Genomic DNA, 15,854 nt, shown 5'->3' with positions numbered 1-15,854 from the left:
CTGTATTGTAATCATGACTTCCCCACTTCCTAAAACTTCTAACTTCTTGTCATCACCCGTTCGTACTTCCTTTTTTAATGACTCATCCAATTTTATGAACAAGTCTCTGTTTCCTGTCATGTGGTTGCTACAACCACTGTCTAAATACCAGTGATCATCTTTAATTGTCTCTTCTACATTCAGAATCATAAACATTGAGTCATCCGTTTCCTTTCCATCCGGTTCATCTTCTTGATGAATCAACATATTGTCCGCACTTCCATTCTCCTCTTTCTGTTTGCAAAACTTGGCGGTGTGGCCTAGTTTTTGACAATTGTAGCATTTAATGGAACTTAAATATCGATCCCTATATCTACCACGTCCTCTTCCTACTCCACTATTTCGATTTTGTCGAAATCTATCTTGATTAGTATTTTGAATTTGAAATGCATGTTCAATCGGAGGATCTTCATATCTTTTCATTCGTAACTCATGGGATTGCAGGATTCCCATTAACTCTTCAGTGGAAACATCCTCTAGATTCTTAGTTTCCTTTACAGCGATTACAACAGACTCAAAATTTCGAGTCATACTACGTAAAATCTTTTCTACAATTCGTTGTTCACTGACCTTTTCTTCATTCATTCTTAATTGATTCACTATTAGGGTTATTCTATTGAAATATTCTTCAACAGATTCCCCATCTTTCATATTCAACGCATAAAATTTACATCTAAGAGTTTGGAGTCTTACAGTTTTTACCCGATTTTCTCCTTTGTACGATTTGTGTAGAATATTCCAGGCCTCCTTTGATGAATTGGCCATAGCGATCCTCTCGAATACGGTATCATTTACTGATTGAAATAATATGTGCAGTGCACGTTTATCCTTTTTAATTGACTCACGATATGCTGCAGTGGCTTCATTTGTTGGATTATTTCCCAACTCTTGATATCCATCTTCCATAATTCTTGTGATTCGAGTAACACTTTCATTTGAATATGCCAGTGGTAATAATTCTGTCCAGTAAGTTTAGGAATTTGGGTTTGAATCCCCTGTGTTTGATTCATCTTCGTTTGATTCTACGTGAATACAGTTGTTTGAATTGAAACGATGTCGGATCGTTGTGGCTCTGATACCACTATGTTGGAATTCCTTGAATTATACGAATTGGATTAGGGTTTCTACCAGATCTGTTTTGTTCATAAAATGAATTGATAAAAACGTAAATGATACATCTAAATGTATATGTATGTATCCGGGGTTCACATATGATAACCGCCCCCAATAATAAATAAAATAAGACATATAACCCTAACTAATATCTAATCTAATAAGTAACATAATCTTGTATTATATCTAGCTTACATAATTAACTATACTTGTCTAACAAACCTGAGTGTCACATCCATATGAGCTTTTGGGCGTCTTGTTTTTCGCATTTTCATATGCGCCACATCCATATAAGCTTTTTACTCACTTTCCTCGGTTTTCCAAGAATACGTTGTGTCGTCCCATTATTCCTCGGTTTCCTCAAAACTAAACTATTTTCAATTAAATTAAAATTTAAAACATCAATAGAGCTTTAATAAAAAAACCATAACTTCAAATAATAAAAATTACACATAACATACAATAAAATTAAAATAAACCTAAACGAATAATAAAAACATCGGGCTCGAGTGGTCTTGTGTGATAAACTGCAAGTCGACCTGTTGTTGTTCATCCAAAGCCGCTTGTTTTCTTTTCGCCAATTCCACTTGAACGCTTTGTTCCTCTTGCAAAACACGAATCTTATTCTATCGGTTGTTTTTGCTCCACTTCAGCTTGATTGAAGGCGTTGAATTCCCCGATCTTTTAACAAAAGCTCTTCGTTGGACTCCAACAATTGTCCCGATTTTTTTGTTCTCTGAACCGGTCTTTCAGGCAACCTTAGTTGCCTCCTCCTGGGCCAAAGATTGTTGGGTGCTAGCAGTGGCGAATCTAGAAAATCTTTAGAGGGGCAATGTTTCATATAAAAAGGGGTAACGAAATCGAAAAAACGTCAATTTTTTTTTCAAAATTTACACTACCACCGGAGCATTAAGGGGTAGCGGGGCTACCCCTAGTAACATGCGATGTCCGCCCCTGGGTGCTAGTGGGTTTAGAAACTCAAAGGGAATATGATGGATTTAGAATTTAGGGTTTAGATGTAGATTATAGACTCGGTTATCAAACCAATCACAATTTGCTTGGTTCTCCACAAGTTGTCAAACCATACACCGATGAGGCTAAAAGCGAATGCAAGGTGAAACATGTTTTTGTTATCGTATTACATTTTTTTTTTCGATCACTCATGGATGTTACATAAACTATGTAACAGGATATAGATATATTTGGAATGTAAATATGTTATGTGATTGTGTAAATCTCTTCATGAGAATAGGAGATATGTATGATTGTATATATATGTGTAGGTCCCGTTTTTCCGGCGGATCGATAACGTAAACCTATCCTTGTTTATCACAAACATGGTAACGGGTGCAGAATCCCCGTGATGGTGCAAACCAAACAAAGTGTAAAATAAGAACACGTAAAAAAAAGATTCAATATCTATTGATTAGGGATGAGTACAACCCGAAACATATACAAACAATGTTTACAGAGTTTCACTAAGTCTCACAGGGCTCTTATAAATTTCACACAGAAACAATTAGGGGTATTTATACTAAAAACAGACACAGACATGACGAAACTAAAAGAGGACCCGGCGAAACACCAAAGTCGACGAAACACATTGAGTTTCGTCGACAAACATGCCCAAATGTAACTCTGTTTCGTCGTTAGTTTTGGGCCCAAATAGGAAGGTCAAAGCCCAGTTGAAGATATACGGCCGATTTGAAGTTTCTGTTGACTAATCTCACAAATTCAAGATAAGACAACCTTGTGACATCATCATGACATCATCATGATGATGTCATGATGATGTGTCACCGGGAATAGTTCGCGGCTATCCGTGCTTCGCGTGTCGAACTCTGGGGCGCACGACGGAGGAATGTCGTGACGTCGGGCTTGAGCCGGACCTAACCGTGTCGAAACCAAGTCGAACCGAGCCGATTCGAACCGAGCCGAGTCGCGTCCACACAAAGTGTATCAACAAACTCCCCCTTGGACGCTACTCGTGATGGTTCGTCTTCGATCTGTGATTGTTCGTCTTCTATGTCTTTCATGTCGGAGGATCTTCAACGTCTTCACGCGTCGTAAGAAGAAAGTGTATCAACAAACTCCCCATTTTATTTAGGAAGTGTGTTAACAAACTCCCCCTTAGAATGAACTCTCCATTGAGTCATGCTCGTGAATCTTTTGATCTTTAATTCTTCAGATCCTTGTGGTGTTGATGAGTGGTCATTGGCAACTCGATCATCTTTATCTTTTGAGTGCCTTCACGTCGTGTCTTCATTCCGAAGCTTGTCATCGAACATGTTCTCCTCGCCTTTAGCATCTGCACATGCAAGAAATCTAAACGCATAATGAGAACAACCGCTTGGAATATAGTTTCCATAAACAAACCACACATGTGTGACCATTTTACTATCAACAACCGACCGACAACAGTTTGAAAGTTTTATAAAAAAAATTGTTTAATTTTAATCCTTTAAATTTCAAAACTCGTTAACTTCGACTATTTATGAAGATGCAATTGTTTTCCGGCTTAAAATCAGGATTTTGGGTAGGATAGACTCGAGTTCCAACATCGGTCAATCAAAAATAAACTAGAAGCAAAATCTTTTTGGATTTTATAAAGTTTATATTAAAACACACCTAAAATCTTTTTGGAATTTTTCATTTTTCAAATGTAAAGACGGAAAACAATAAATAAATATATACAAAGATGCAGAAACTGAAAACAGTAAATAAATATTTACAAACATTCTTTTTACGAGTTTCGAGGGTAAGAGAATCATATCAGTGTAGGGTCACGCCAAAACGCTCCTTTTGTTCAATTAGTTAACATTAAGATAAGCATCCTATAACAACTATCGGCATTGTTGTCCACCTAAGCTCAACTTATCAGATGTAATCATGTCTAGGGGATACGTTAAGGGTATGATTTATACTTACCGACCGGTGTTCATCCACACACGACACATTCCCGTATCAAGGTATGCACGAGGGTTCATCTTACCGGTGAGTATACCGATTATCATCTGTTTGACCGTATAAAAGATGTGAGATTCTCACTTATTTTGATTGAAAACAAGCCCTATGTGATAGAATCACTTATTGATGAGGAACTTGATTTTCATATGCATGAGGGCACAGGAGCAAGTCCGTGAACAGGTCAGTACTTTCGTACAGCAGAGAGACGAACTTGACTCCCGGATAAATGTGATATTATATCACTTATTTGTTTGGACATATGATTGTTTATCATTTATTGAGGACGAATGCAGTATGTACACGTATGTATGGTATCATGGAAGATCTAGACTTGCGTCCCCGTTATTTTTCGGTAAAAGATACAACCATGATACCTAGATGATAAGCAGCATAAAGACCGAATATCTCAGAACCTCGGCAATCTCTCAAAGGAAATTTCGGTACTAAGACCATATGCCAATGAATGGTTCCCACCTGGTGTTCAGTCGATTAAAGTTTATATCACCCTGCACACTTTAAAATGATTGTGAGCCTACCGATACATCTTATATAGAGCTGCTTATCGTTTTTCATTTAAGGTTCAGTTTGAAGAGGTTTCGACAGACCACTGATTTACTATCATTTTCTCTTTTTCTCGCCAGGAAACTCATTTTTGTTTTTCTATTGTTTTTGTGTTTTCAAATTTTTCGATGTTTTTGGATTTTTCAAATTTGGATTTACTCCCCCTAAAATCAACAAACTAAGATAAATGTAAAAGACACAAAGATATTTACAAAAACGATTTCCCGATGTCGGTTAACTCATGTTTTACCTCAATGCCGTTTACCAAAATTAATTTTAATCAGAAATGATTTTATCGAATTTTGGGAAAATCAGTTGGCACGTCAGTAAGCGGTGCGGACCATGACAAAGTTGACGAGTTTCATAGGAAACAATCACGTGTGAAGTGATATTCGAGGTCAACGTGTCTGGCCAAAGAGTGCTGTACAAGATGATAATAATTTATAAAGCAGCTCTGATACCAATTGTAGGTCCCGTTTTTCCGGTGGATCGATAACGTAAACCTATCCTTGTTTATCACAAACACGGTAACGGGTGCGGAATCCCCGTGACGGTGCAAACCAAACAAAGTGTAAAATAAGAACACGTAACCAAAAGATTCAATATCTATTGATTAGGGATGAGTACAACCCGAAACATATACAAACAATGTTTACAGAGTTTCACTAAGTCTCACAGGGCTCTCATAAATTTCACACAGAAACAATAAGAGGTATTTATACTAAAAACAGACACAGACATGACGAAACTAAAAGAGGACCCGGCGAAACACCAAAGTCGACGAAACACATTGAGTTTCGTCGACATACATGCCCAAATGTAATTCTGTTTCGTCGTTAGTTTTGGGCCCAAATATGAAGGTCAAAGCCCAATTGAAGATATACGGCCGATTTGAAGTTTCTGTTGACTAATCTCACAAATTCAAGATAAGACAACCTTGTGACATCATCATGACATCATCATGATGATGTGTCACCGGGAATAGTTCGCGGCTATCCGTGTTTCGCGTGTCGAACTCTGGGGCGCACGACGGAGGAATGTCGTGACGTCGGGCTTGAGCCGGACCTAACCGTGTCGAAACCAAGTCGAACCGAGCCGATTCGAACCGAGCCGAGTCGCGTCCACACAAAGTGTATCAACAATATGATTCATAAATGAATGAAGGAGGCAAGGTTTACAATTCTAATACTATGCATGTACTTGATAGAGATAGGCTAGGAAGCTTATTGAAGACGTTCAATCTTTGCAAGGTTTTAAGCTGGGTGGTATGGGTGTCATTGCCCATCCAAAGTGGTGAATACAGAACTTTTTTTGTAGGATGGGCACAATACCGGTTAGCTAAACATGAGTCAGACAAAAAAAGACGATAAAATAACATTTAAATATAATTTTAAAATACCTCGATTACAATTTTCTTCTATGTGTTTTATGGTTTGGCAATTTGCAACTCTAAAAAGGTATACGGGAATTATTAAATTAAAGCAAAATAATACAGATGTAAAACCTTAAAATTCGATTGACAATATTTTCTCATCCTGAATTGGCGAGTTCTAAAACCCCGTTCATAAATGTATCTTTGTTACTTCTCGAAACCCTTTAAGGGGTGGACTTGTAACACCCCGAAAAATATGGGAGAGTGGGGAGATGGGCACTTCTTTGGGCCGGCTGGATAAATGGAATAATTGAGGTACTCTGATCATAGTCCGTGTTAGATATTTTTGTGTAATCGGAGGATTGACTTGGTGATCAAAGCGAATAATAATACACATCAAGCAAGTTAGGAGGTGCGGGAGTGCACGCTTGTTTGAGTTATTATTATTCAAAGTGTACGGATGGAGCCCGTACTCTACAGGGGTTCCAAGGGGGCAGCGCCCCCTTGGCGGGGGTCCGGTGGTAGCGCCCCTGGGAGCAAGGTCCAAGGGACGGCAGTCCCTGGCGGGGTCCAAGGGGCAGAGCCCCTGGCTGGGGTCGAGCTGGAAAAATTTTATTTTTATTAAATTGCTTTAATAAAAATGCATCAGAAAATTTTATTTTCTGAATTCTGCCACATTTTCGAAATGGCAGTTTTGTCCTAAAAATAGAGTTAACTGCCATTAGGCAGTTATACCCCAAAAACCCAATGTTCGTAGACAGTTTTTTTTATCATTCTCTCCTGGTTCAATCAATTTCGCAGACAAACATACACTGGTTCATTTTCTCAAAATCAGAGTTGTATCCGATTGAATTATTCGGGTGAACCACCGAAATAATTTGATCTGAGAGTGATTACACGCCTCTCTGATCATCCGGCAAACTGAAATTCCCCAACAGTCCACTCATATTGACTACCATTCAGACAAACTTTGGTCCTCGCTCTTTTCGAGGGTTTAATTCCTGGCTTGAAAAGCAATGATATGAAGAGGTCATCCCGCTGTTGAGACGTTTTGATCGGTGGATCCGCCTGATTCGGTTTTGACTAATAAGCTGGCCCACATCAGGAAACATCTCAAAATATGGATCGAATAAATTTTGAATTTGATGAAATGAAATGAAATTTTGAATCTAAATTTATCGTCGCAAATTTAGTATTATGTTGTCTTTGGGCGATTTATTACGTCTCGCCTTGATGTTTCTGTCATCGGTTAGGGTGTGACACTTATGATAATGTTAATCGGAGTTTTTTTGTTATATATCATGTCGTAAATGGAATTCCAAAAACTTGGTGTATCTGGATATTAGGGATCTTGAGTTCGGCCAGTTCTTCAATTTTAGTGAACGGGTCACCTATGTTCGAGTTTCAATGTGGCAAAGGCATGAGACAGGTGACCCTATGTCTCCTTATTTTTTTTATTGTTATGGAAGTGCTTTCTTGTATGCTTACAGGGCTAGAGAAGTTGGTGTCATTCATGGTGTTCGAACTCCCAATGATGATCCTAATATTTCGCATCTTTTATATGCAGATGATGCCATCATTCTTGGGGAAGTTCAAATCCAATGTCATAAATGTGGTAAGAATTTTGAGGTGTTTTTATCTTTGCCTGGGGTTAAAGATAAATCTCTCAAATAAAATCTTTTTGGCGTTGGGGTGGATTTAAAGGAAGTGGAAGATAAAGCCAATGCGTTGGGATGTAAAGCGGGAGTGCCTCCGTTTAACTATTTGGGGTTAATTGTGGGAGCTAATATGAATCAGTTAAATAATTGGAGACTGGTTTATGATGTTTTTGAGGTTTTTGAGGCTCGATTGTCTTCTTGGAAAGAGTCAATTCTTTCCATGGGAGATAGAGTTACTCTCATTAAGTCCGTTTTGGAAAGTATTCCCAATTACTATTGCTCGTTGTACAAGGCACCAACAAAAGTTATTAATGGCTTGGAGGCTTTGATGAAGCGGTTTTTATGAGGTGGTTCTAGTAGTGGTCACAAAATGCATTGGGTTGCTTCGGAACGTGTCACTGTATAAAAATAGGAAGGGGGCCTAGGTTTGGTAAACTTAGAGACATAATTGTTGTTCTTAGTACAAAGTGGGGGCATAGATACAAGTCAGAAGAAAATAATTTATGGAAGAAGGTTATTGAGGCTTTCCGCACATGAAGTAGTTGGGATTTTATTACGTGTCGTAAAACGCTTTACGGCATATGGAGTAACATTGTGAAAGTCGTCTCTAGAACCCTGGTCGACGGGATTCCTCTTCGCTGGTTTTTCAAAGGTATGGTCGGAAACGAGGAACAAAATGCTTTTTGGGTAGATCCTTAGTTATTTAATGCGCCCTTGAAAGACTTCTTTCTTACTCGTTTTAATTTGAGGTGGAAAAAAGATACAAAATAAAAAATAGGATTTGTATGATTGGTGATTTAGTGTGGACAGGGAACTAGAAACCACAACTTGGCTCAGGTCAGGAAGTGGTTGAGTTTAGCTGCTAAAATCAGTAGGTTTCGCTGGCTTATAGGAATGACGAGTGGACTCGGATTAGGTCGAACTCGGACAATTTTAGTGTCGGGGCTGTAAAACGGCTATTAGCTAAGGGTGTTGATCATAGTAGCAATTATGCCATGAGTTGGTGTAAGTGGCTTCCTTTGAAGTGCAACATATTTTGTGTGGCGAACGAAGATGGAAAGGATTCCTACTGTTACGACCTTAAGAAGTAGGAATATTTTAATAGAGAACTTGAAGTGCCCGTTGTGCGGGTGTGGGGAATAGTTGGTTGCTCACTTGTTGTATCTTTGCAAGTGCTTATAAGGGGTTCTTGAACTTTTTCGCTTTTTCGTTTAGGGACCTATTGGAGATGCATAATTATCAAGGGTTAAAGGATCCGACCAAAGGAAATTTTTCAAATTGTTATTATTGGAGATGCATAATTATCAAGGGTTAAAGGAACCGGCCAAAGGGATTTTTCAAACTGTTATTATTGGATGTTGGATCTTGTAGAGAGTGAGAAACAACATGAAATTTTCCAATAAGATGCCGCGAATAGAAGACGTTATTTCTGAAGTAGATCTAAACTAAAGTCTTTTTTATGCATATTTGTCACACCCCGAAATATCAGAGCTGGCATGACTGGACCGGTATCTTCATTGCACAGCGGAAGCAAATAAGCTAAGACTTCTAAAAAATGAACACCGCTAAGTACTCGAATTCCCATGGGTTCTCCTATTCCAACCGTTCCATAGCTTTGAAAATTCAACCTGAGAAAGAACATGCGAAAAAGTCAACATAAAGTTGAGCGAGTTCATAGTTTTTTTTTAAAAAGATTTTAAACAAATCTTTTTGTATACCGGTTTAAAAGCTGTTGAGAAAATATAGAAAAATCATTTTCTCGGCATGATATATGAAAGTTGTGAGTCTAGCCCAAAAGAGTATTTGTAAGCAGGACCAACACGTCCTCTTACTTGTATATAAGTTGAAAACATTATCAAAGTTTGTAAATACATGTATTACGAGTTTGCGTCAAATGAATATTAAAAACATTTGAAAGTTATAGTGTTGTAAGTTGGTATGTAAAGCGTCTATGAACATGTTGATCATTAATGTTTCGCGAGGACATTAATATATGCGACGACATAGGAGGTACTCAACCCGCGTAGGCAATTTAAGTGTCGAACTCTCGACGCTGGACACAACAGCACTCTAAGTGGTCACCCATGGACCGTGAGTGGGGCTCGCCCGTACCCATTAGATCTAACCTTTGTTCCTTGGTCCTCAAAAGGATTAATGGCACCTCAGTTACAGCCTATGCTCACATGATCTAAGAGTTCATTCCATAACTTAATCATACCTAAGTTTGACATGTATTTTCCCCCGAAAGTTGTAAACCGAAATGTTGAAAGAAAAGGGGGACATGATCTCACTGAGTTATCTCGTTTTTCGTACGCAGGCCAACCCAGTCCCGTTGTTGTAACTAGGACATTCTCGTCTCTAGTTATGAAAATCATGCACGTTTGCGAAAATACGCGTTTGTTTTGTAAAACCGGTATGTTTAGTATAAACCTTTCGTAAACCATTCGAGTTCGTTGAAATTCATTTGCAATATGGTTTATAAATATGTGTTTTCGTTCATCGAAATAGTGTTTTCTTTTGCAAAAACTTGCATGTCTTTCCACCCCCGAAAACATTTATAAAATGTAAAGCCGTAAAAAGTGGGGGTTATGAACTCACCTTGACAATCCTGTGCAAAGCTAGCTTAACGTGATTCCGTAGTGTCATCCCACGAATGTGAACTCGCTAGCGTGCAACTAAAGCATTCCTAATCAAGGAATAATTATAAGTTTCTAACTAAATTGACGTAGCTAAACTACGTGTCCGAGCTCTACCGAGTCGTTAACAAAACGACTCTACGAAGGAAGGTGTGAATATTTTTGTTTTGAAATAACCAAACTATTGTTAGTTGATCCCGTTTATGATTGGGATAAAACTAAGTCTCGGAAACGACTTAGTTTTTCCGAGTGATTTAGAATATATATATTTATATATAACCAAATATAAATATATACCTGCGATGTCGTGTTGGTTGTGAAGTAGAAAGCGTATGTGAATAGTAGTACGACTCTTTCGAAATGTCGTATATGACATGGTAGTATACCGTTGTAATTTGCGTAGGATGGAAACAAATAGATATATATATATATATATATATGTGTGTGTATATATATATATAAAAAAAACTTGACGTCTAAAACGAATATTAAGCGTTTGAAATAGTTTAAAAACTATATTTAGTTTGTAAGAGAGTTTAAGGTCGGCGTTTTAAAATAAATATAAACGATTATCTTTATGTTATAAAATAAAACGAAGTAACTATGTTCGAAATAAATATAAACAATTACATTTATTTTATAAAAACGTTCAAGATAAATATATACGTTATATTTATTTTACATAAGTATTCATGCTTCGTTAACTAGTAATTTGTGTTTTGTCAAAGTGTCGTAAAGTCGTTTTATAAATCACAAAGTGTCGCCAAAATTTAATGTACCTTTATATTCGTTTTGTAAAAAAAACTTGAACTTCAATATATATCGTTCTTAGAATATAATAAGTTTTGTGTTACGGGTTTTTAGCGAAGATCGGACAGAGTTTCCTCTGTTTTAGGACGATCCCGACAACTAAAGTGTCGATTTATTTTGTCAAAATTCAACAATGTTTCACAACCATTATATATAAAGTTTACGCCAAGTATATCAAAACGTCAATTACGAAACCAAATCACTAATGTAAAACCGTTAGTTAGTCGGGTCGAGCTCGGTTCGCGTAGACTAATAAAATCTAAAAATAACATACTAATAATTTGCTATGTTTAAGCTTTACCGAGCCTCGTGGCGACTCATTTGACCGGAGTTTGACCGAGTTGACTCGGTTTGACCGAGTCAACCGAACCGCTCCCTAATCTGACCAAGTTGACTGAACTACATTCGACATTGACCCGCACCAAACTGAGCTGACTCGGACCGAGGTTGCTGTTATCCGTCTTGACTGGCTTTGACTGTGTTGACTTCTGTTGACCAGCGTTGACTGAGTCGACCCGGTTTGACCCGAGTCGACCGAACCGAGACTGAGACCCAAACCAAACTGACAGTATGAACCGAGCCGTATCATGGATCTGGAATATTATAACCCTGCTCAAACCAAGAACCCAACACGAATCTGAGCCAGATCTGAACCAAAACTCGAACCGTCACAGAACCTGGAACACGAATCCAAAGCTGAATATGAGAAAAGAAACCCGCTGCCTTGTGACCGATCAAAACATCATTATCAACTGCAGATCTTTACACCTTCAACATCAATAAATCATCATCGTCACTACAACAGCCGAAGATCCAACATCATCATCAACACAACCTGAGCATCAATCGAAAAGAAATGAAAGAAAACAAGGGGAAACAGGGTCGGGAGTCTTACCGGAACCCGTCGGACAACAGAACCACCGTTGCCGGTCATCGAAAATCGACTCGACGCCGGCTTCCTGCCACCGTCATCAACCCTCCACCTTCTCTCTCTCCTCGCTCTCTCTTATCCCATCGTCTCTCTCTCCATCTCCCTTTCACCTCGTCGCCACACCGCCACCAGACGATGGTGGTGGTCGACCGTTTCAATTAGAGAAGGTAAACAAGTGTGTGTGTGTGTGTGGGGGGGGGGGGTTGTGTTGCTGACTATCGTCTGCCGCCCCAGCCGCCGAGCACCGCCACCTAGGGTGGTGGTCAGCCGGCCTCTTTTGTCTTCGTCGTCAGAGAGAGAGCCGAGAGGGTGGAGATATTAGTGTATGGAGTTTGTTTGTTTGTTTTCTTTTATTTATTTGGTTGACAATCTGCAGAGGAAATGCAAGGGATATGGCTAGGATTTTGACATAATGGAGGATATAAGGTGTTTGTGGTGATGTTTAGAGTATATGCTGAAGAAAAGGGGATCAGGTGAGAGTTGTGGTGTGCGCTGACTTATTTAGGGTTTCCAATTGACCAAGAGTGAGAAAAGGTGCTTATATACTAGGTCTTTCAAGTGGGCTTGGGCCCCAGGCCCACAAGCCCGTTTCGTGCGACCCGATTCATTTTTAGAGCCCATTTTCGTTCCCGAGCTTCATAAGTTGTCGTAAATAAAATTTTAGTGTCAAAACACTAAAAATTGCATCGGTTATCGATATATATGACGCATAATTTATCGGTTACGTTATAATGCGTAAAAAAAATTGTTTCATTCGTCGTTTCTTGATCGTTTTTCGATCCGTTTCTAATTACGAATAGTAAAATTTGAAAACGAAGTTAAATATATCATAATATGATAATATTGCGACGTAACTCGAGTCCGATGCTTCCATTTCGTTATTGATTGACGGTGTGCTCTGATTTCTGCGTTTTCCGCTCTCGCTTGCGTTTTGCGCCGTTAGAAAGCGTGATAATTTCGTATAACGGAATCCATAAATTTAAATTATATGTGTAAACTTCGTATTTGTCGGTGTTGTCAGTATTTCGTACGGTTTCAGTCCGTTATCGTTTAAAGCACAACAGTTTTCTCACAAATCCCCATACGCGCACCGCAAGGTTAGATATGCATTCCTAGACGTTCCAAGAGCCTAATTAAGTTAATTCGCGCCTTAAACATTATTTATTATCGCCTTAAACGTTTGTTAATCACGTAATTAGCAGCCGTTAATTACCGGTTGTCACATTCTCCCCCTGTTGCAGAAATTTCGTCCTCGAAATTTAGACTATGTTACCTCCTCAGAGTTGTGTTGTTCGCAGGTAAGTCCAAATAATAACAAAGTGAATGACCGCGTAATCGAATCAAGACTTATTCGAGTTATATGAATTTAAAGACATTTTGCATCAATAAGAACCCAACGGTTCAACTGAGTTTGTTCCCGAAATCGATGTCAAGTGAAAGAAGCATAGTGATACTATCACCAATGTGTCTAAGTTTACGAGGATTCAACAAAAGAGGAATTTTGACCGATAGAATTCCAAATGAACGTTCACAATATGCAAATCAATTTTTGAAACAATAGAATTCACTACCAACGGAAACTTGCAAAGGTTGTTGTTTAAATGAAACACAGAATCAACATATTCATTTCAAATAGATACATGAAAATGAATCATCATCCTTCGAATCAATAACTGAACATAAATCTAGTGAAGGCGTTATTGAATTGCAAGGATACACCGAAATTACAACCGAAGTTAGTGTATCATCATCTTAATACATAGTTGCATTAAGACTATTTGAGTGATTAGTAAATCAAAAAGAATATGTAGTTTCGCATGAAGCGATTGATCAAGATTAGCACAAGCTACAAGTTTATACCGACGCCACAAGGTGTCGTAGTGATTGAAATAATTCAATAATAGCGGTGATCGAACAAGTATCACCGTGTTTTGCATGAAACGCTCGATTCATGATTAGCCCAAGCTACAAGTTTATACCAACACCACAAGGCGTCATAGTGAATGAAATAATTATATAATAGCGGTGACCGAACAAGTATCACCGTGTTTTGAAATCAGATGAAGGCTCAACGAAGTAAATTTGAACGCTTGTTTCAAACAAATCTCATAGGATTTTCGATTGAAAATGAAACAAATAAATAATATTTTTCGATCGAAAATGAAAGAGCAATAAGCATCACAAAATGTCCACTCGATGATGAAAGATCCGTTAAGAGGTACACCGAAATATGACATGAACTTGTATACCATTGTCTTAACAGACAATTGTATTAAGACTGATTTAACATGATAAATCAACAAAACAGATTTAATATCAATAAACAAATAAATAAATAATTAAATCCGTACATGATGTGAGCAACGAGATTAGCGCAAGCTTCAAATTTGTGAGAACGTCACCACAAGGTGATCGTGATCAAGGAAACGAATCAATGAAGTCAAAGACCAAACAAGCATGTTATAGTTCAAAACAAATGAAGTGCTTGTTGGGATTATTTCGAATATGATGGCCTCAATCCATCATATGGAATCTTAAATTGTATATCTATTACGAGCAAGTTCAATCAATTGAACTTGGTTGAAACATTAACCAACAATGAATTCATGTATCAATAAAAAGTTTCGACATGGCCATAACGAAAAACCATGTATGCCACTCAAAAGAAAATGAGTTTTCGAAGAAATCCGTTGACTCGATAACAAGGAGTCAACATTTTGCAATAATACGGTTCGTCTATAATACAATGCAAAGATTTAGTATAGCGAAATAATTTATGAGATGTTGACAAAACAACCATTCGAAGTGAAACCACATGCGTAACAAACAATGCATGTCTAGCGTACGAATTTGTCAAGAAATAAGCAAATGAGTGTTTTGCTATCATGAAATGAAATCTTCGTGATGTAGTGACCGTTAGGGGGAGTAGAAATGTGAAAATCTACTCATTATATGCAAAAGTCAAAAATGTCAACAAAATGGATTTAAGGACTTTACCTGAAATATCGTGAGATAGCCGGTTGTTAGATGACATTACCATGGAATGTCGAACATAGCATATTCGTCATTAATGAAGTAGGGGGAATGCGAAGACGTGTGACTTCTTTTGCAGCGCCAACCATTGAAATCTCTTCAGACTAAGTACTGACTGTTGGGGACTCTTGTTTTAACATACCTTAGCGTGACTCGTGTCATTTGCATTATCGCGTGGCAAATTACCGCATTTCGATCCGTAGTTCTATCATTGACGGAGTTAACGTCGTTGTTGTCATCCCCAATCATGCTTTCCAAAGGCCTTGCCTCGAAAGTCGTGTATGATGTACTTCGACGTCCGCTGACGTATAGTTTAAGTTTCATGTGCATTCGCGCACTAGTGTTTCGTTCCACTTAGATTACCTGCTTGGTAATTAAAATAGCATAGACAGTATAGATAATGGTGTTTGCCCGAGTTGTTAGTCACTGGTTCTAAGTGAGGACCTTTAATGAATTTCGACATAAGTTTCTCATCAAGAGCTTTCCAAAGGTCCTATATGCGTGTTATCAAAACCTTCCAGGTTTTGCTTACTGTGTGTAATTGTTTCGTGTATCGTGTATCAACTCAACACCGGTGTATGTTTAAAATCAAAACAGTTGACTCACTGTTCTTGGAAACGGTTGGAACCCATATTCGAGTCTTAGGCGTTCTGTATGTGCTCAAGTCTTAATAATCTAAGTCCCCAGAGAAAAGTGAGGTTAAAGCCTAGGTATCTCTACAGAAACCTAATTCG

General features: G+C 38.2%; 1 long non-coding RNA gene across 2 annotated transcripts; it reads right to left on the bottom strand.

Moving 5' to 3' along the window:
• Positions 1–10,308: 10,308 nt before the first annotated feature.
• LOC110900354 lies at positions 10,309–15,854 on the bottom strand. Of its 2 annotated transcripts, XR_002570968.2 has the most exons (3): positions 12,052–15,826; positions 11,458–11,952; positions 10,309–10,396 (listed from the first exon to the last, which is right to left on the bottom strand). It is a non-coding gene; the product is annotated as an uncharacterized LOC110900354 (long non-coding RNA). The 2 variants fall into 2 exon arrangements; XR_002570967.2 differs by lacking the exon at positions 10,309–10,396 and having other exon boundaries at positions 11,283–11,952; positions 12,052–15,854.

This window comes from Helianthus annuus, chromosome 5 (genome assembly GCF_002127325.2).
Source record: "Helianthus annuus cultivar XRQ/B chromosome 5, HanXRQr2.0-SUNRISE, whole genome shotgun sequence".
Classification (NCBI taxonomy): domain Eukaryota; kingdom Viridiplantae; phylum Streptophyta; class Magnoliopsida; order Asterales; family Asteraceae; genus Helianthus; species Helianthus annuus.
Note: the sequence above shows the minus strand (reverse complement) of the source record. Positions and strands in the feature narration are given on the sequence as shown.